The following is a 20,716-nucleotide window of genomic DNA, read 5'->3' as shown; positions in this document are numbered from 1 at the left end:
CATTCCGCAGGGGTGTAAGTTTCAGTGGAAACTTTCCCTTAGAGGCTCCGCCCCGTTCACCTTGGAAACAGGCACCTGGCGTTGCGTGCGGGGCGGGGCCGGGCCCGGGGCCGGGGCGGGGCCGGCGCGCTCCCAGCCTGGAGTGGCAGGTTGGGCCCCGCCCTGGCCCGGTCCGCCTGCCCTCCCCAAGGGTTCGGAGCGGAGGGGGCGGGGGCGAATGTGGGACCCGTGTGGCTCAGCCACCCACTGGTGATCCGTAGGAAAGTTGCGCTCGGACCTTCCCCAGCCTCCTGCTTCCTCCCCCCGGCCCTGCTGGTGAGTTGGAGTCGGGCGGGGAGGAGCCGGGCAGAGACCTGCGAAGTCTCGGGTCCAGGAGCCGGCTTCCCTTCCCCGTGGGACTCAGCACCCGGGGAGGCTCCGGGTCCAGGTCCTCAGGGCCGGGAACAAACTTTCTGGATGGTCCCGGGACACTTGTCGGGCAAGTCCGGCACCGCGAGGGGAGGAGGAGCCAGGCCAGGGGGGACAGGTACGTGTACGTGGCATGCTGCTGTGTGAGTGGCACTTGAGGATTCTTTTATTTCAGGGGGTTAAGGGGAGGGGGAGCAGAAGTGTCCCTTTCCTGCATCACCCCCCACCTCCCCGCCAACTGGGCTGGAGGAACAGGTATTGGGGCGGGGGTTGGAGGGTGTGTGTGTGTGTGTGGGGGGGACAAGATTCGGTGTTGGCCAAGGCACAGCGGGTAGGAGGTGGCTCCCAGAGCTGTGGGACTTGGCGTTACTCAGTGATCACCCTGGGGGAGCCAGAGCCAGGTTGTTTTGACGGAGAAAGATGTCATCAGGGCTCTACCCCCTTCCCTGATCCCTGGGGCCCGAGAGCTGGATCCTACGGGAGGAACAGGCAAAGGCATAGAAATCTGGGGCTCAGTTTCCCTCTCCAAACTCCTGGCTTACGCTAGAGACAGGCGGCGCCACGTTGAGGTTTGCAGCACTTGACTGGAGTAAGGACTTGCTTGTTTGGCGGCTGTTGCTCAACTTCCTAAGTTCTCAAGTGAACCTGCGTTTAAGTCATGTCTGTTGTTACTGATGGTGTGTGTGTGTGTGTGTGTGTGTGTGTGTGTGTGTGTGTGTCCCGCCTCCACCTCAACAAAGCTGCCTTGTTAACCCCACTTCTGCTAGGGAGTGGAACTGGCTGCTGTCCTAATCCAGCCCCACCAGAGCACCAGAGCCAGGTGTTGGTGGCAGCAGTAGCAGCCCTGTTTGCTAGGGGCATTGGGAATCCTGTGGGCAGATCTGATGAATTAGCCCAGCTCTGTCCCACCAACCTGGATCTCTGCATTCTTAGCAGATCCGGTCTCCACCTTTCAGCAGGTGCTGAAGCCTCAGCTATTTAGGGACGTGCAAAATTCCACATGGAGTCAAGGAGCCCCAATCAGAGGACAGACAGCCCTGAGGAGTACTAGTAAACAATGTATACCTCTTGTTGCTTCCCTGTACATCTGAACTACACCCTGACTTCTCTGAAAGGGTCCTGCTATCAAATTAATCTCATTAGGAAGTCAGCTGCTCTCTGCTAGCTTGGATAGCAGCGCTGATGAAATGATGTAGGTCATCGAAAAATAATTCCTGCTTAATCACCTTTATCCTGTTGGTTAATGAGGGAAAGGATTTCCTCTCCTTAGTGTATCTTGCCTGCTTGGCAGGGTCACTTGCCTGACCCTCAAGTTTCTTGTATACCTGGCACTAAACAGGATGTTGTCCCTGAAGCTGTCCAAACCTAGTGTATGTACTACAGCTGGAGTCCACATTTGGAGAACTTAACTGGTCTTCTCTGGACGGAACTGAGCAGGAGATTCAGGCCATAAATTTACTCTTTAATCAGTATATTCTTGGCTTTAGATAACTTTTTGGATAATCAAAGGCTGGTTTCTTTCAGCTCCAGTTAATCCATTTCCACAGAGCTCATAAGAAATGTGTCCAAGCTTATCTTGAAATAAACTAAGTTTGGGGTCCCATTTGTTATTTGTCCTATAGCTTTTGGAATAGGATAAACTGTGAGGCAGGTGGAAGAGGCAAGAGAAACCAAACATCAGTGAACTAGATTCAGGAGAAATTTAGAATAGCCTAATAACTTAGGCCACTAGCTTCCTTCTTGCCTCTATATAGAGGCCCTATAGGTTGTACCCCTTTTCATGCAGTCCTTTGGAAGACTAGAAATAAAAGGACTGTTTTACTGCAGAGTCAGAGTAATGCATTGCTGGACAGTTCTTCATGTTAACCTCCCAAGTTTGGTTCAAAACACTTTCTCTGCAGTGTTCTTTCTACCATAATAGGAAGTCAATAGACAATGTCTACAAATCAAGAGGCAGTTGTACACATACATTATTAGACAGGTAGAGGTACATATTAGAAGAGACAAAAAAAGAGTTACCTAAGGAATGACTTTTGAAATTATGTTCTTATATTACTTTTAAAAAGAAAATTTGATAAGGAAACTCCCTTTCTTTATATAAAAGATATAAAAATTGCTCTCTTGGGTCACTGCTTAGACCAGGCGTCCTCAAACTACGGCCCTTGGGCCACATGCGGGTGTTTTTGCCGTTTTGTTTTTTTACTTCAAAATAAGATATGTGTAGTGTGCATAGGAATTTGTTCATAGTTTTTTTTAAACTATAGTCCGGACCTCCAACGGTCTGAGGGACAGTGAACTGGCCCCTGTTTAAAAAGTTTGAGGACCTCTGCCTTAGACTATTGATCTTTATTCTGTGTTAGATTTGTCTCATAGGGCAATACATAGGCCTTTAAAGAACTGGACCCTCAGATTCTCACCTTGGAACACAATTTACATCTACATCACACTTACTCGCCGCTGCTTCCAAACTCTTAGTTTTTAGCCTAGGTAGGGGAACAGTGCTCAAGAGTGATCAGTAACTTCAGGGACTTCATTTATGGGGCTCTTTTAGTAAAGACAGTAAGAGAAAATAACATTTCTGTAGTGCTTTATGATTAACAAAGTGCTTTGACATGTGCAATATTTCTGCATTGTGATTTAACCATTTTGTAGTGGGTCCTATTATATTCAGCCTACACGGGAGGAAAACAGATGCGATTCAGAGAAAATAAGGAACTTTTAGATGCATATTTGGCTGCTCTATGTGGTGGACTCAGACCTGAATTTAGGATTTCTTTTTTAGATAAGGCCATGTTTTAAACTTTTTTCCTGCTACATTCTGTGAAGTGTTTGGATGTAAATAATTTCTTATTAAAGAGACTGTCTATATTGAAGACAGGACTGTACACCTCTATATGTGTATGTAATATTTGTATCCTTTGCATGACAACAGTGTGGCTGTACCCAGAGAGGTAGGTGAGTTGGGTGAATAAATGCTCCCATTAGATTGAATAATGAACTTTTGGTAATATCTAAAATTGAAAAAAACCAGGAAAGAGCAATGTAAGTGTGTGGTTTGCAAATATTGAAGTAATTACTAGAAGAAACATCTTGCAGAGTTGAAGGAGCTTCTTTTGGGGAATGGAACTCAGGATGCAGGGAAGCCAGGCAGGAGTCTGCTGTCTTGGGTAATACCTTATAACTTAATACCTTATATTTTATATTATATACATGCTTATTCTTTAAAAAAAAAATCCGTTGACAAGGACAGAGTAAAGGCCTGTTTTCAGAATTTTAGAGTAGAAAGGGATCAGATTATTTACTGTCAATCCTTTCATTGTGCAGGTGAGGAAATTGAGGTACAGGGGTTTAAATATTTTGTCAAGGTTACAAGGCTATAGAAACAAACTCTTCTCAGCACAAATTCACACTCTCTCCCCAGGCTGGTGGAAATTTTCCCCAAGCTTGTAATTCCTCAATTACCTTTCTAGTCAATTCTCTCTTCTCCTATCTAGTTTTTACAATGTTTGCGTAGATTATATGATTGTAGATTCAAAATCTATTTCTCATATTTTCATTATGGCAATACTTCAAATATCTTTAGAGTCTTCAGGCTCTGTAATTTTTAAGTTAAATTTGTAATGACTTTTAGTTAGAATTAGAGACACCTAGACAATTTGTGTGTGATTTTTTAGGAATTGACAGTGATTCTCAGTAGAATTTGATAAATGCTGGAATTAGGGCTCAACTTTTATCCTGAGAAGTTATGATGAACAGAAGATGCTAAAGGGGCTTTTCCAATATCTCTGTGTTAGTTGCTTAATTTTAAAGTTCCAAGAATAAAGATACAGCTGACTTTCAAAAGAGTGGTACATTCATGACATTTTAAAGCTATTATATTAAAGTTTTAACACCCCAACTTTTCCTTTTCTTTACGCACAAGATTTTCTCCTACTTCCATTCCACATATATCACTAACTTAAAACTTTTTTTTCTGATTATATACACAATATATATTATTCGACATTCAAACTTTTAGGAAGATGTAATCTTGAAAATGAAAGTACACTGTAATATTATATTCTGAAGATACTGCCAAAAACTTCTCTCTGTGTTAAAATATATTTACTGTTATTGTGAGTATTAATAACAACTGGGGTAACACTGAAAAACTTTCAACTTGGTTTTTGTTTTTAACTTAATATATCTTGAAAATGTTTCCATGACCATATATATATATATATATATGGAGCATCCTGGCTGTATATTATTGCATCACAGGTCAGTGAAACAATTGCCCATTGTTAGAAATTTGTGTTGCTTCCCATTTTTCCATACTAAGAACAGTGCTCTAGAGAATATCCTTAAAGTATACTTGTGTGAGTCTTTTTTGTAGGAAAGTTTTGTGAGTCAGGGATATGAGACTATTAACATTTTTAAATTATACTTCCTGTAATATTACATTGATACCCCCCTTTTTTTTTCCTGAATGCATAAGACTGAAAATAGAAATTCTTAATTCATGACCAGACACTGAAACAAAAGGTCATAGTATCAAAAGGCTCTGAACTGTTAGGTAGGGCTCACCTCATTTCCTCACATTTTAGGTTCTTTGTCATTTAAATATTTTTCCCAAGAGAAGACAGTAATTGATAACAGCTATAAAAATACTCTGCAGTTGTTGGATGAGCTGCTAATTAGCTTTTATGGAGCATAGTTTTTTAAAAAAAGAACACATTTTCTTAACATTATTCTAGGACATGCCATTAAGGAGTTCAGAGGATCCACTAAGCTGTGCAAAATAAATGTATTTTAGCGTCTCTTCTGGTATTTTTAAAGTTTACCTCTATTGAAATATTGGCAATAGGTAAATTTTAAAGTCTTTAGGCTTGTAGAAAGTGCTAGGAACTGATTTCACTCTTCTGTATGTGGAAAATGTGAAATAAGATACTTTGGCTAAATTTCATGACTCAGGCTCATTGAAGCAGGAACATTTCAGGGATTCCTGTGGTAAAGTTTTTATTGGCTATCTTAGAGAGTTGATTAATATTTTTACTGAGTCTAAGCTTTGTTCATAACCAGTCAATTACAGGATTATGTTTCATTCTTCAAAATTAGTGTCTTCAGATTTGTTTGTGTGCATGAAACTTGTACTTAAAGTTTATTCATTTTAGGTTGATTTTCTTTGTAGTATATCAGAATGAGTATAGCTATATTTTAAAAATATGATCTTCAGTAGGTCATTTAGCATGAATACTATGTACATCCTCAAAATAAAATTGTCCGCATTTATTTTATTAATGTTATTTTATTTTATTTTTGTATGATAAATTTTTTAAATAAAACTTTCGTGTGTGTGTGTGTGTGTGTGTGTGTGTGTGTGTGTTGATTTTAGAGAGAGAGAGAAGAAGGAGAAGGATAAAGAGATAGAAAGAAAGCATGGTCGAGAGAGAAACCTCAATCAGCTGCCTCCTGCATGCCCCCTACTGGTGATCCAGTCCTCAACCCAGGCATGTGCCCTGACAGGGAATGGAACCAATGAGCTATTGGTTCATGGGTCAACTCTCAACCACTAAGCCACACCAGCGGGGCTTAATAAAACTACTTCTTAGGACAGGTGAAATTTTACAGTTTGTACATACTCATATTTTGATCTTTTCATGGCAAGATGCAACTTAAGGTATTATTCTTGATTATTGCCTATTCTCTATTATGGAGTCACTTTTTTGATAAGTTGAATATTTTAAATCTCTCATAACAATGTGTATGTTATAAAATGTTTATGCTTTTGCTTATTTATTTTTTTTTTTAAATATATTTTATTGATTTTTTACAGAGAGGAAGAGAGAGGGATAGAGAGTCAGAAACATCGATGAGAGAGAAACATCGATCAGCTGCCTCTTGCACACCCCCTACTGGGGATGTGCCCGCAACCAAGGTACATGCCCTTGACCGGAATCGAACCCGGGACCTTTGAGTCCGCAGGCCGACGCTCTATCCACTGAGCCAAACCGGTTTTGGCAACTTTTGCTTATTTTAAGCAAGATTTTTATGAAGAATCTGACAGTGGGACCTTCATTGACCTTGATTTGCTTCAGAAAACACCAGACTACCTTATTTATCTGCGTTGTATTAAAAACTTAATGGTTGATGCATATTTCTTATCTGCTTGATTAAGTTTGACCTTATCTGAATTCCCTCCTTGTACTTCTCCACTGTGTTACTCTTTAGGTTAGGATCTTGCATGTCCTATTTGAAAAGTAGACCCTGGAGTTGCTATAGATGAATCAGCTTATAACTTGTGAACTGGTTTTGTTGCTGCCTTCCTCTCCCCCATCCCCCAACCCTGAAAGTAATCATGTTTGCTGATGATCAACCTCTTGGTCATGTTTTAGGGTTAGTTTGTTCACTGAGGAGTGGTAATTCCTTCCCAGTGAATCACACTAGTAGGTTTGAGGAGGCTTCCTGATTCAAGTCAGACTGACTCAACCTGTTGTCCTCTGAGCTTCTGTGAGTATAGGCATGCCAGGAACAGGTTCTCAAGTTGGCTCTCTTTCCTACATGGATCATTTCTAAATCTGCATCCTCTTTGCTGACTTTTGAAATCCTAGGCTTGCTTCTCCAGTTCTTGTTGGATAGGTCTACATTTGGATCCTGACATCAAGTTAAACTATAGAATAACAAGAGTAAATCTGCATCTTAATCATCTAGTTCTAGTAGAGCACCTTCATATTGAATAGAATCTTACACATGCTTGCTGATGATCTGCCTGTTATTATCACATGGGCAATTATAATTTAAAAAAAATCCTCACCCAAGGATATGTTTTTATTGAATTTACAGAGAGAGGAAGAGGGAGGGGAGGTGGGAAGAAGAGAGAGAGAGAGAGAGAGAGAGAGAGAGAGAGAGAGAGAGAGAGAGAGACAGACAGACAGACAGACAGACAGACAGACATAGATGTGAGGGTGAAACATGGATCAGTTGCCTCCCGTACCTGCCCTGACCAGGGATCAAACTGCAACCAAGATACGTGCCTACTCCAGGAATTGAACCGGAAACCATTTGGTGCATGGGACAAAACCCCAACTAACTGAGCCACTGGCCAGGGCTGGGCAATTATAATTTTAAAAATCTTATTTCTTGTCCAGTTTTCTTTTTCTAATATATTTCATACCATAGGCAGTTTGACTTTATAAAGTACAACTTTGCCCATGTTGTTGATCGTGATCCTTGTTGTCTACTGGGTAATGACTCAACTCAAGGTGTGATGATTAATTTTATGTGCCGACTTGACTGGGCCACGGGGTACCCCGATATTTGGTCAACATTATTCTGGGTGTTCTGTGAGGGTATTTCTGGATGAGATTAACATTGAATCTGTAGACTGAATAAAACAGATTACCTTTCCCATTGTGGGTGGGCCTCCCTTCCAACAAAAAGTCTGAATAAGGGAGAATTCATTTTCTTTGCCTGTCTGTCTTTGAACTAGGACATTGATCTTCTCTGCCTTTGGACTCAAACTTGGGCTTGACCTTGAACTCTACTATAGGCTCTCTTGCTTCTCTGCTTGTTAACTGCAGATGCTGGGATTTTTTAGCCTTCATAATTTCATGAGCCAATTCCTTATAAAATAAATCAGTGTCTCTGTCTCTTGTCTCTTTCTCCTTTAGGTATATAGCTCCTGTTGGTTCTGTTTCTCTGAAGAACCCTGACTAATACTCAGGCATCTATGATCTGCTGTCCTGTGCAGATCCTTTTCTCTGGCTGCCTGCTGATCTGTTCTCATTGCTGAGCCACACCCTACCTATTCCTTTTTCTCGATTTCTGCTGGGACTAATCCTTCCTCCTTCCAGTTATCTCAGTGAGGCACATTCTTCAAAGCCAAGTTCAGAGGCTGGGTTCTCCATCAAGCCTTTCTTGGCTGTCTTTTCCTGTGGTAATTTCCTGGTATCAGAATCTCTGTACTGCAATTATAAAAACTTAGTCATTTGCTGCCTTCTAGTGTTATCTTTTATTCATTTGTCCTTCTTCCCAACTAGATTATAAACTCCTTTAGGACCCAAGCTCTAGATTTCCAAATCCTCCTCTGTTTTTGGTGTTGCCTTACACTTAGTAGGCGGCCAGTGAATGTTTACTGTTATATATACATTTTAAAACACTTAGATCTACCTGGGAAAGGCAAGGTAAATGTGTGGCTTGCATGCCCCCACACTTCCCCATCTCGAGCCTGTAGAAGAAATGTCTAATTTATTTCTCATAGGACCTGGAAGTCTTTATCAATGCAGTGCTCCAGGGAAACTCTGCTGGTTGTTTGGGGTTGTTACTAGAAATGAAACCTATATATCATTCTTGACCTAGAGCCAACTTTTCCTAGGAAAAAAGATTGAGTCATATTTTAAGTCCCATTGAATTAGCCCTTTCCTGAGGTGCTGGCTTGCAACTATTTTTGCTGTCACCTGCTTTGCTCTTATATCTTGTAGTTCCCTTTGCTTGGCCTCTGGCTATGTCTTTTCATATCTTCCTCCGTAAATATACTATGTAGCACACTTGTGCCAATAATTTTGAACAAGGATGAACAGGAAGAAATTAGGAAAATTAGCTATATGTTTCTAGTAGGCAATTTAGATTTGTCAAATTTTATGCAAATTTCATTCAAGCGCAGTATGATTTTCCTGTAATTGAATGGAATTTTTGAGGAACAGCATTGGAGATCTGACCTCATTCTGCTCTTTGGCTTATCTTTTAAGCTCCAAGTATTGCAAACCCTCTACCCACAGTATCCATCCTCCTTACCCTGTGCTCCTGCACTTATCTTCTAACATATTACACTTTACTTAACAGGTGTATTGTTTATGAACTGCCTCCCTGCAAAAGACTATAAAGCTCCAAGAAGGGCTAGGATCTTTGGCTATATTAGTATTGCCTACCTTCGACTATATGTACCAACATGTAGACCAGTGCCTGACATTCAATAAGTATTTGAATTGAGTGGAAGTTTGCTAACTTGGAACCCTTCACTGCCCCTCCCCCCATCCCCTTAGTTGTCTAGTCTTTGTTATATCCTCTGTAAGGTCTCTGTTTCTTTTTTGCCTTCTTTGTACTGAAGATTGCTTCTATCCAGAGCCAGCTAGTTCTTTCAAACCATACACTACCTGTTTCCCAGGTCTGTGTCTTTGTAATACCCTTGTCACTAACGGAAGGAATTTACAATCCCTTGGCTGTTCATAGTTTACAAAGCACTCTCACATATGTGATCTCATTTGAGGTATTCTTGAGTCTGTGACAGTGATGTATTCTTTAGGGCCTGCCATTCACCAAAGTATGCAGGTTGGCAAAATCTTGTCCCACCAACGATGCAACCATTCTTTATTATATGCCAAGCACACATTCCCCTTGGCTTGGCTATTGCAAAATTATATATAAGGACTATGCCTCTTTGACATCTTTTATCCTTCTCCAGAAGAGTGCCTATGTTGTATAAGGGCCTCATGTAAAGGGATAAAAAGAGAAAGGAAAAAATAAAGAAACAGACAACCAATAACGTGCATTTATGGGACTCGTCAATGAAAGGTACCTGGCTAGATGCTGAACAACTATTTTTGCCTCAGTTAATTTGCTTGCAGGAACTCCATGTGAAATTGGAGACACACACATGGAAATGGGAAGGTTGGCTAAAGGATGTAATTCATGTAGAAATGAGGGCTGGTGACCTTCAGGTTCTCCACCTGGCCTCTCTCTCTGCTAAACTATGAAGACAGACCATTTTCTTCCTAAAGGCCTTCTGTTCTTGCCTCTAAGTCATGGGAGTGCTCAATAACTATTAGTGTCTAGTAATGACACAGGACTATTCCTCTGAGCAATCAAAGAGCTGTAGGCGTGTCACACATTGACAGGTACTCACAAATCTCTTTTTGCTCTTTTGAAATATCACACTCGGGGGAATTGTATACAACTTGTTATGACAGAGTGGTCTTAAATATTCATTCCTTTTACCTATTACTTTAAGAGAAATGCCAGCATTTAGTCTTTAGGCTGCCAGTAGCAATTTTGGACAAATTGTAGTATAACTTCTTTCAAGATTCTTATTTTCATATGCCTCATTTATTTATGTATTAACATATTAATATTATTATTTTTAATTATTTTTTTAAAAAAAATATATTTTATTGATTTTTCACAGAGAGGAAGGAAGAGGGATAGAGAGCTAGAAACATCGATGAGAGAGAGACATCGACCAGCTGCCTCCTGCACACCCCCCACCAGGGGATGTGCCTGCAACCAATGTACATGCCCTTGACCGGAATCGAACCTGGGACCTTCCAGTCCGCAGACCGACGCTCCATCCACTGAGCCAAACTGGCTTCGGCAATATTATTATTTTTAATTACTACAGGAGTCAGAGCACAGAATTTCTCAAAGAGCTATTGTACCAGAAATATGCTATTTCTCAAAATACCACTATACACCCAATTCAGGCTTAAGTGTATGTTTAGAAATGATAATGACTGTCAAGAAACTGTTGTAGACTATTCAAGTTATTTCACATATAATTAGTATTTTAATGATTTCTTTAAGGAAGGAAAACAGAAATTCATATGCAGAATCTCTGATCAATTTTCTAGATTCTGAGAGGAACTAATTACTAATGCCTGAGTTGTGACTTAAATTGCCAAAAGCAGCATGTTTAAAAGTGCATTTTAGCCTTTAGAAGTCAGTTTGTTGACATGCAGTGGTGTTACATTTTTTGCTTAGTGCTAGTGGTTTATATATTGAACTAGGGGCCCAGTGCACGAATTCGTGCACCTTGAAAGGAACTGTGGGCCGCGAGGCTGCTGTAGGCACAGGGGCGAGTCTTGGCCCATCCTCCGCACCCCCACCCGGCCCCTCCTGCCATGGACCCTTGGTCTCCTGTCTGCCTACAGCCTCACTCCTGCTGCCGCTCCCACATGCTGACGGCGCTGGCCCTGCGAGTGATTGGGGCTGGTGCCAGCAGCAGATGTGAGTGGGGCCAGCACTGTCAGTGGGTGTGAGCAGCAGCTGCTGCCCCGATTGCCCTTCAGGAGCAGGGGGAGATGAAGAAGCTCTCAGAGGCAATCAGGGCTGGCAGCTGCCACCTGCACCCGCTGATGGCGCTGAGCGATTGGGACCGGCGGCAGCTCCAGTGCCAGCAGTGGGTGTGAGCAGGGCCAGCACCAGCAGCAGGTGCAAGCACTGGGGGGGACTGGCATGCAGGAGCAAAGAATTTTCAGTAACCACCAGAGGCTCAACCCGATGACAGCGACCTGCACCCCGCAACTGTTGCTATGATGTGCGCAGACCACCATCCCGCAGCAGCCGATGCCCGCCATGTTTCTCACATACCCCCTGGTGGTCAGCGCACGTCATAGCGACTGGTTGTTTGGTTGGTTGTTCTGGTTGTTCCGTCTATTTGCATATTAGATTTTTATTATATAGGATTTGTTTCTTTTCAACTAGAAAGCTGCATTTTGTAGGGATGGTATAAAGTATAGTTGCAAAATCTCAAAATTAGACTGTCTTTTTTTTATCTCATGGAATTAGAATGTAGTTGGTACATTTGTTGTTGATATACTAGGCTGCTAAAACCCATCTCCCTCTTTTCTGTTTGTTCTGAGCTGTGGTACAAATTGGTCTGTCTATGCCAGACACAAAAGCATGTGGCCAATTTGGTACAAAATGAGACTTTTTCTAATATGTTCATATAATATATAAGGTGGACTACATTAAACTTCTTATTACATTGCTATGGCATTTGTAATCCAGGCTTATGGGAAAGCTGTAATTTTTTTTTTTTTTGAGAGAGAGTGGACTAGAGCTGGTATATTGTAGTAATATAGATATAAAAATGACTTTTCCATGTGGGTGAAGTCATTGGTGAAAGAATAAATTTAAATCTTTGCAAGCCTCTTGGCCATTCTAGTTGCTTACCAAATGGTTTATTATAAAACTTGATGGTGATTATTAAATTTCTCAGGCATTTCATCCCTTTAAAGTTGTAAAATCACCCAATTTATGTACCCTGTAATAAAGGAGAAATGTTATATGGGAATAATCAAGATAGAGGTTTACATTTCAGTTGATATAGTATCATGGTAATCTGTTCTGCATTTTTTAGTGTTTGCTTTTGTGCAAGGAAGAAATATTTACTTAGTAATATTCTTTAAGATATAGGTTCTTCTATTACCTAAGTGTAGCACAATTTTTCAGGAAAACACATTTTTACATAAAATGAAATACTTAAGTTTTGTTTTTCTCTTGGCTGCTTTTTCTTTCTTTCTTTTTATTTATTTGTTAATCCTCACCTGAGGATATTCTTTTTCCAATGATTTTTTTAGAGAGAGTGGAAGGGATGGGGAGAGACACACAGAGAGAAACATCAATGTGAGAAAGACACATTGATTGGTTGCTGCCCTGATGTGCCCTGACCGGGGCTGGGGATTGGGATTGAGCTGAAACCAAAGTACGTGCCCTTGACTGGAATCAAACCCTTGACCCTTCAGTCCTAACCACTGAGCAAACCGGCTAGGGCTGCCTTTTCTTTATATAAAAGAAGATAAATATGATACAGAAAATTGATTGAATAAAGACCCTAATATTTGCATGATGTTTTTTGGTTTGTAAATAATTAACAAATAAGGAACTCTTAGGCAAAACCAAAGCATTATCTTTGAGGCAATAATTAATATAGAATACCATTTAACCCTACTGATTTTACATCCTTGGTACCTCTCACATCCATTCATTTATATGTATTAACTCCACCCTCTCTACTAGATTATTATAGTAGCTTCTTAACTGGTCTTTTTGCTTCTTCGCCATCCACTCCCTAATTGGTTCTTCACTCCAGCCTTACTGATTTTTAAAGAAGGTAAATTTCATGGTGTCATTTTCCTTCCCCACCTTCTCATTACTCTTAAGGTAAATAGAGATCCTTCATGTGTGCCAGGCTCTGTGGAATCCAGCACGACTCCCTGGCCAGCCTCATCTCCTACCAATCTCTCACTAGCTCTCAGTACTTTAGCACCACTGTCTTTCTTTCAGTTTGTAATGCACACATATGTTTTAAAAAAACCACAGAGCCTTTGCACAAATGTTCACTACTCACAACACTGTTCCTCCCCACCTCCACCATATCCATACCTCTAACCCTCAGTTCGCGTTGCTTAATTGGTTAACTCCTATTTATCTTCAGCTTGAACCTCATTTTCTCAGGAAGCCTCTTTACACTAGTTGGGTCCCCCTATTATAGGCTTTTACATCATCATGTATCCCTCCGCCATTGGACTTACCATTCTTACTTATGTGCTTAAGTAAATCATCATAATGACGCCAGGTAAAGTCCTGTTTTTGTTCACCTCCATGTCCCTAAGACTTAGCACAGTACCTAGCACACATTAGGTGCACCATAAATATTTGTTGAATGAATGAATAACATGAAAAAAAAAAATAGAACCAGATAGCTCGGCTACCTAATTGATTAATGCAGGCACAAGACCAAAGACATTCATTGTAAAAGCGAAATGAGCCCTACAAAGAGGTCCTCTAAGGAGGTTGCCTGCTCATTCTATAGCTGTTGCTCTTAGGAAGGAATTTTGGGACAGTTTTAAAGAATTGTCTTTAAAAGTAGTTTATAAGCCACATAACAAAAGCACTTTAAGCTTTTGACTAAGAATAATATCCAGTTTGATGATTCTCTTTATTTTCTAAATGCACTTCCAACTTAACAGATATCAAGTTCCACTTTTAAAAGAACCAATTGACCACAGTTGAAAATTTCAAAAGAATGTCATATGCATGAAGGCAACCTTAAAAGAGTTGTTCCTAAAATATTTTGAGCATTGGTGGGCATTTTTGTAATAAGTGTGTAGTCTTTGAAGGGGCTCATACTCCTGTGGATGTGTGGGTTCTGCTGTTTCTGTTAAAACCTTCCTCGAAGTCACTCTTCATGTTTTTAAGATGGTCCCCTTTTTGGTTCTGGCCACGAGGCAGAGGGATGTCATTCACCTCTTCTTTGTGCTTTCCATTCTCCAGAGGTAAAATGAGCCTTGGGATTTTTATTTTTTATTCTTTTTATTTTTTTTTTTTTACTAGAAAGGCAGGTAATAGGGGAGTGAATTAACTACTACAAAGCGCTTTAATTTTTTTTTAGATGTTGAGTTCTGTGTTTAGCAAAAGTCCCTGTTAGTGTGAAAGATCGCAGAACTGAGACCACATTCTTCCATTGAAAAATATCAGGGATTCCTGCCAAGTTCTGCTATTCAAGATTATTTATTCAATACTTTTGTTGATTTAGTCAATAGCGCTGAATCTCTTCTGGGCTAGTATTGCCCTTTTATCTCCTGATTTTGGAAGCAAGTTGCTGTGTGTACGGTCTTTCTCCAATAGCTCAAATCCGCATAGATTTTAAGTAGGAGTAACGGAACTTAAAATGACATATACACATCTGTGCTTTTTAATCTATGGGAATACCTCTGGATTTACTGAACTGATAACTGCAGCTATTGAAGATTATCTTCAAGTAGGACATTTGTTACATCTCCACTCAGGCTGCCATTAGCACTGCTCTTTTTGCTTGTTCACCTTGGGAAAAAATGCACCAAACTCAACATGATAAAGGTGCTTTCAGAATAATAAGCAGCTCTGCCAGCTAACATCTTGGTAGCAACTCCTGCTTACGGGGCCAATAACAAGTTTTATTGACCCTTTATTCTCAAGTGTTCTTGATTGCATCTGGCCAACAGATTTGTCTTTCATTTGCTTTTTGTTTGGTGTACTACTTGCCAGTAAAAGCTCACATTTTCTGCTGCTTCAGTGCTGACAGTATTTACTTAATCAAATATATTTTTGGTGCCTCCTTATGCAAATACAGTCTCTGTGCCCTGCAATAATATCAAGACTTGTGAGAGCACAACCTTTTGTATTTTTTTTAATACGTGTGTGCTTTTGGTTAAATAAGGCTCTTAGAAAAAGCGCTTTCAGTGTTTGTGCAGAACGCTCACTGTGTACTCTGCCTGTCTGTTTGAATCTCAGTGAATCTGTTTGTGATTGAGTCATAACTTCGTACCTGAATCAGTGACATCCATCTGTGTGAGCCCTGGCCAACCACGCCCTACCTCCAAATGAAATTATTGTCCCCAAAGGGATTTAAATACTGTCAAATGCATTTTGACTAAGATGCATTTACTTTAGCATTAAGCCCTTTATTATTATTTTTTTCTAAATCATTCAGTGTTAAGCTGGAGCCATGCTTTTATGCAATGTAATGGGTACAGTTCTCTTGCTCATCACGTATGTGATTGTTGTACTGTTTTCTGTGAGGGGATTTAGGAGAAAGAGAATTACTCCTCTGTGTGAGGTAGTGCCATTTTGGGACATGATTTTGCTGTGGCTCCAGAAAGTCTTAGGAATGGTGGCAGTAATGTGCTTAAGTCACCTGTGCTCCCTGGATGAGCACGGAAATGCTGTCAGGTAATGAAAAGTTAATGGAGAATTAATACTCTGCACACATAACCCCCTACTATTTTAAATAAGGAACTACTCAAGTTCAGGCAACACATATTAAAATATTCTAACTGGAGTCGAACAATGTGAAACTAGTAAAGAAGGGGCAATAAAGAATTTAGGACTGACTATTCATTTAGCTGTGAAGGAAATAGATGCTCTGCATGCCAGGTTTCCTAATCTTCTGTTAGAGAGGAAGCTGAAGTGGAGAGAGGTTACATAGGTGGTGCAGGTGATCAGTGACAGAGCTGGTTCTGGGATCTGAACCCAGACCTCTGACAGCTAAGCTGGTGATCTTCCCCCTCTGCCGTGCTCCCTGCCTTCTGGGAGGAAGGCATGCTGTGGCATGACAAATAACACAGACTCCTCTTATATTTTTAAAATATATTTTTATTGATGTCAGAGAGGAAGGGAGAGAGGGAGAGAGATAGAAACATCAATGATGAGAGAGAATCATTGATTGGCTGTCTCCTGCACGCCCCACACTGGGCATATGCCCTGACCTGACCGGGAATCGAAACTTTGACCTTCTGGTTCATAGGTCGACGCTCAATCACTGAGCCTCACTGGCCGGGCTGGACTCCTCTTATTGACAAGAGGAGACAAATTCAGATTTAAAAGGGAAATTAATAAATTACTTGAGTTTTTATTGAACTGGCAAATCATTTAATAGAAATTTATCAAGGGCCTAGCATATATACAGCACTATGCTATATGCTAGAGAGGATATCAAGATCACCAACTGTCAGAGCTTATAAAAAATAAAATAAAATAAAACATTTATACAAGGCAGAATTCATTCACTCAACAGACATTTATTTGGCACCTGTGGTGTGCCAGGACTGGGCTGGACACTGCAGATCATTTATCTACTTGTCAATTAATCTTAAACTTTTGATTACCTACTATGTGCCAAGCAGTGTTCTAGATACTGGGAATATAGCTGAGAACAAAGCAGGCAAGGTCTGAATTCTCACTGAGTGTTCATTTTAGTGGGAAGGAGACAGATAACAAGTAAGCAAGAAAAGACCTGCTCTCCAGAGAATTAAAACAGGAAGGTGCGCAGGGAGTAACAGTGTGGCTCCATTGAATTGCAAAGGTAAGTAAGGTAAATCAATTCCAAAAGTGTAAGGAGGAGCCAGGCCTGTGAACAGCTAACTGCAGTATGTTCAATGTGTGCAATGATTGATGTATGAGCAAAATGCTTGGGTGAAGTGCCTGTGAAGGGCCTTGTGAGACCTGAGGGATGACTATAAGCAGTCTACTGACAGGACCAGAGGTGTGTTTAGGATGGTAATTGTGGAATAATCTGAAATATGGGCTAGACAGGGGAGAGACCGATGTTAGGATGTGATACTTACAGCCCTAGGCAAGTGCAGGGGGTAGGACAGAGGAGGAAGTGTTACTTCTCACTGAGAGAATTGGGAAGGCTTCTTGAATGGGGTGACATTTAAATTGCAGAGATGAAGGGAGGGCATTTCGTGGTTATGTCACTATGAATAAAAGAGGGGAGATCCAGCCTACTTTGGGACTGGCTAGAGCAGTGGTCGGCAAACTGCGGCTCGCGAGCCACATGAGGCTCTTTGGCCCCTTGAGTGTGGCTCTTCCACAAAATACCACGGCCTGGGCGAGTCTATTTTGAAGAAGTGGCGTTAGAAGAAGTTTAAGTTTAAAAAATTTGGCTCTCAAAAGAAATTTCAATCGTTGTACTGTTGATAAATTTGGCTTTGTTGACTAATGAGTTTGCCGACCACTGGGCTAGAGCATATGCTGTTCCAGAGAGAAAGCCATGAGAGGTGGGTGTGATAAACCAGGTTGCTTCAGGTAAGCAGAGGGGAGCTGCTGCAGGGTTTTTAGTAGACTGACAATCACAGCCTTAGGAATATTATTCTAGCAGAAGTATAAAAGATACATTGGAGTGGGAAGAGAGGTGGCTAGGAGATAATTCAGGAGCTTGATGCAGGAAGATGGCCCTGGGGCTGGGTTAGAAATTGGGATGGTTGTGCGGGTAGACATAGTGAGGCAGACTCCTGATCAGATGTGGGAAGGTGGGGAGAGAAAGGAGAGAAAAATCAATTCCAAAAATGTAAGCCTAGATGACTGAGAAGATTTCTATGACAAACTAGGAATGGCAGGAAAAATAATGTGTTTGAGAGGAAGGATTATTTAGGTTACTTTGAGGACGTCTGGAGTTAATGTGTTGGGGACCTTGAGGTAAAAGTGTCAATTAAGTAAGTGAAAATCAGAGTTTAGCTCTGGGTTTGAAATCATAAAATGGGGTGATAATCAAGCATCTCCAGTTGTAGATGACTTTGGCCAGGGACTGATTGTTCAAAGAAAGGAGGCAAGGATGGAAATTTAGAAACACTGTAATTTTGGCCATTTATTTTTATGGACTTTGAGCCCTTCACTTGCAGCTCAATTCACCATGTTGCTTAAAGAATTGTACACCTGGGCCATATTATCTTGACTTCTTTGTAGAGTTCAGTTTTAATAAGGGACAGCAAAACAGCTTTGTGATCTCATTTGCTGTTGGGAAAATTTCCCGTCACATCTTTCAGTGTCTCCTAGAGCAGCTCTTTCATAGTAAGTGATAGTAAACAGCTTTGCTTCCCTGGAGGAATGTAAATGTTTGTACCTCATGGACAATCACTTAAGTAATCACATTTACTTTTTCACTTTGGCTGCTAGGAAGCACAGAATCAAATTCTCTGCTCAACTGTAATAACTATGTAGGTCTCAAGTAGGTCTCCATATTTGAGACCTATTTCAATATCTCTTACCCCAGCCACAGCCTTCATTTTCTTCTCTAATTTGTACTTTCCTTGCTCATAATTTTTAATTTTCTTCCTTAATACACACATTTCTTAGAAGGCACTTCAAATTCTTTGTAGAATGAGATGAGGGCTAAATAAATAATGCCACTATGCTGTTTACTATACAAATGATATATACTTGAATGTTTATCGATCAATACATAAATACAACATATTTTAAATTTATATGTTCTTTGTTCTCTATAGACTTTGTTTTCATCAATAGTTTTTAGGCAAATAGTACATATAATCAGACTATAAAACTAAATGAAAAATGATGCAACAGCGATAGCCAAGTTCATGAGTAAATATCTACATTGACTCAGTCCACTCGGCCTCTTGATACGAATCTTTGCAATAAGAATCAGAATTTTTTGTTAGTCATTCATAAATTTTATTTATTATTAATTAATTAATTTATTTATTGTTAATCTTCACCTTTATTTTTTCCATTTCTTTTCTGAGAGAGTGGGGGAGAGGGGAAACAGAGAGAGAGAAACATTTATGTGAGAGAAACACATGGACTGCTTTCCTCCTACACATGCCCCAACCAGGGGCAGGGAGCAAATCCACAGCCCAGGTACTGCCCTTGACCAGGAATTGAATCTATGACCCTGTGGCACATGGGCGATGCTCTAGTCACTGAGCAACACCACCCATGGCTCATAAATTTTAATGGTTGGTCAATTTGGAAACTAGTGGATATTACTAATGGCCTGGGACTGGTCACTGGAATTTGAGCAATGTGATATAGTCATGGTAATGTTTTTATTTCTAATCAATGTATGCAAACCCTGCCCCAGAAGACTGTGTAGTGTTTGTGGTCATTCATTGTTGAGCAATGAATTGTTCACCAGTTAGGTCAAAAGAATTGACTTCTTACTGCCAATCATTCCTAGATTCTGTAATCTAAAGAAGGATCTTTTCTTTTTCATTCTGTAGAGGGAAACTTTTGCTTTCAGTGACCAGGTGAGAAACTAGACTCCTTTATAACAAAAATATTTTAAATTAAAATAGCCAAATAATTAAAGAGCTATCTGTGATTATTGAATTTGCCATTCATAGCCTCCAGTAGAAAATTTCCCCCAGTTTTAAACTTGACAAAATGTCATCTTTCCCTCAAACCACTCTGTCCATTCTTAAAAAGTGGGAAGTCTGCAAATATGTGCTGATATAAATTTCAGTGGTACAAAAAATTTGTAGAATCAAATGAATATAGAATTAGGTGTTTTTAGGAACTTTGTTTTAAAAACAGTAATTCTTAGATGTAAGTCTTTTTGTTTCAGACAGATGACCTACTTCCTATTTAAATGACGTGTCAAATATTAACATCCAAATATCTTTGTGATTCAATTTGCATAAGGATAAATAAATTTAGTTAATTAACAATAGCATTTACTTATTAGACCCATCTCATTACCCCCAAAGATATGCAGTTATTCTAAACGTGGCAGTAATGCTTCAGTATCTTCTCTGTGAAGGCTACAGGCAGGGAGCTTGCAATCATGGTAGAGCTGAGGCCTGCTCTTCTGCCTTGTGTCCATGTTAAATGTCTTGGTATTTATTAGAGCTTCTCAGCCCTACTCAAACTTTTTATTGTTTATTGTAAAAAAATATCTTTAGGATTTTTATTACATTTAATAGAATCTTCTATTAGGAACCATGGGTTGAATTGCTTTCTGAGCTCAGTATCAAAAACAGTTGTTCTTTCTCTCAGCAACTGGTTTATTTTTACCCCGTGGACACTGAATCTTGTAACAGGTCATGTTTCCCTCTACACGTCGGCTGCAGCAAAGCTTAGAGTCCCGACCGCTCCTTTCCCTCCCTCCTCCCCCCCAGCGGTGCCTAGAGAACGTCTCTTCTGGCTCTCATTCTACCTTGTGGCTACAGTGATTGCTACTTATCTTATCCTACTAATTTTAAAAGCGGTTTGAAGATAAGTAATCTACTATTAAAAAAAAATTCTTCCCAGTGCTATCACGGTGCCTCACACA

The 20,716-nt window shown here is 40.3% G+C and overlaps 1 protein-coding gene across 1 annotated transcript in view; it reads left to right on the top strand.

Moving 5' to 3' along the window:
* The first annotated feature begins 250 nt into the window (after window positions 1-250).
* Window positions 251-20,716, top strand: part of FHIP1A (FHF complex subunit HOOK interacting protein 1A) — a 202,400-nt gene continuing 181,934 nt past the window's right edge. Inside the window, exon 1 of the mRNA XM_054717689.1 lies at window positions 251-526. The gene's annotated coding sequence lies outside the window, so the exon portion shown is untranslated. The remainder of the gene's footprint in view (window positions 527-20,716) is intronic.

This window comes from Eptesicus fuscus, chromosome 6, assembly GCF_027574615.1.
Source record: "Eptesicus fuscus isolate TK198812 chromosome 6, DD_ASM_mEF_20220401, whole genome shotgun sequence".
In the NCBI taxonomy this organism is placed as follows: Eukaryota; Metazoa; Chordata; class Mammalia; order Chiroptera; family Vespertilionidae; genus Eptesicus; species Eptesicus fuscus.
This window is presented reverse-complemented; position numbering and strand designations above follow the sequence as displayed.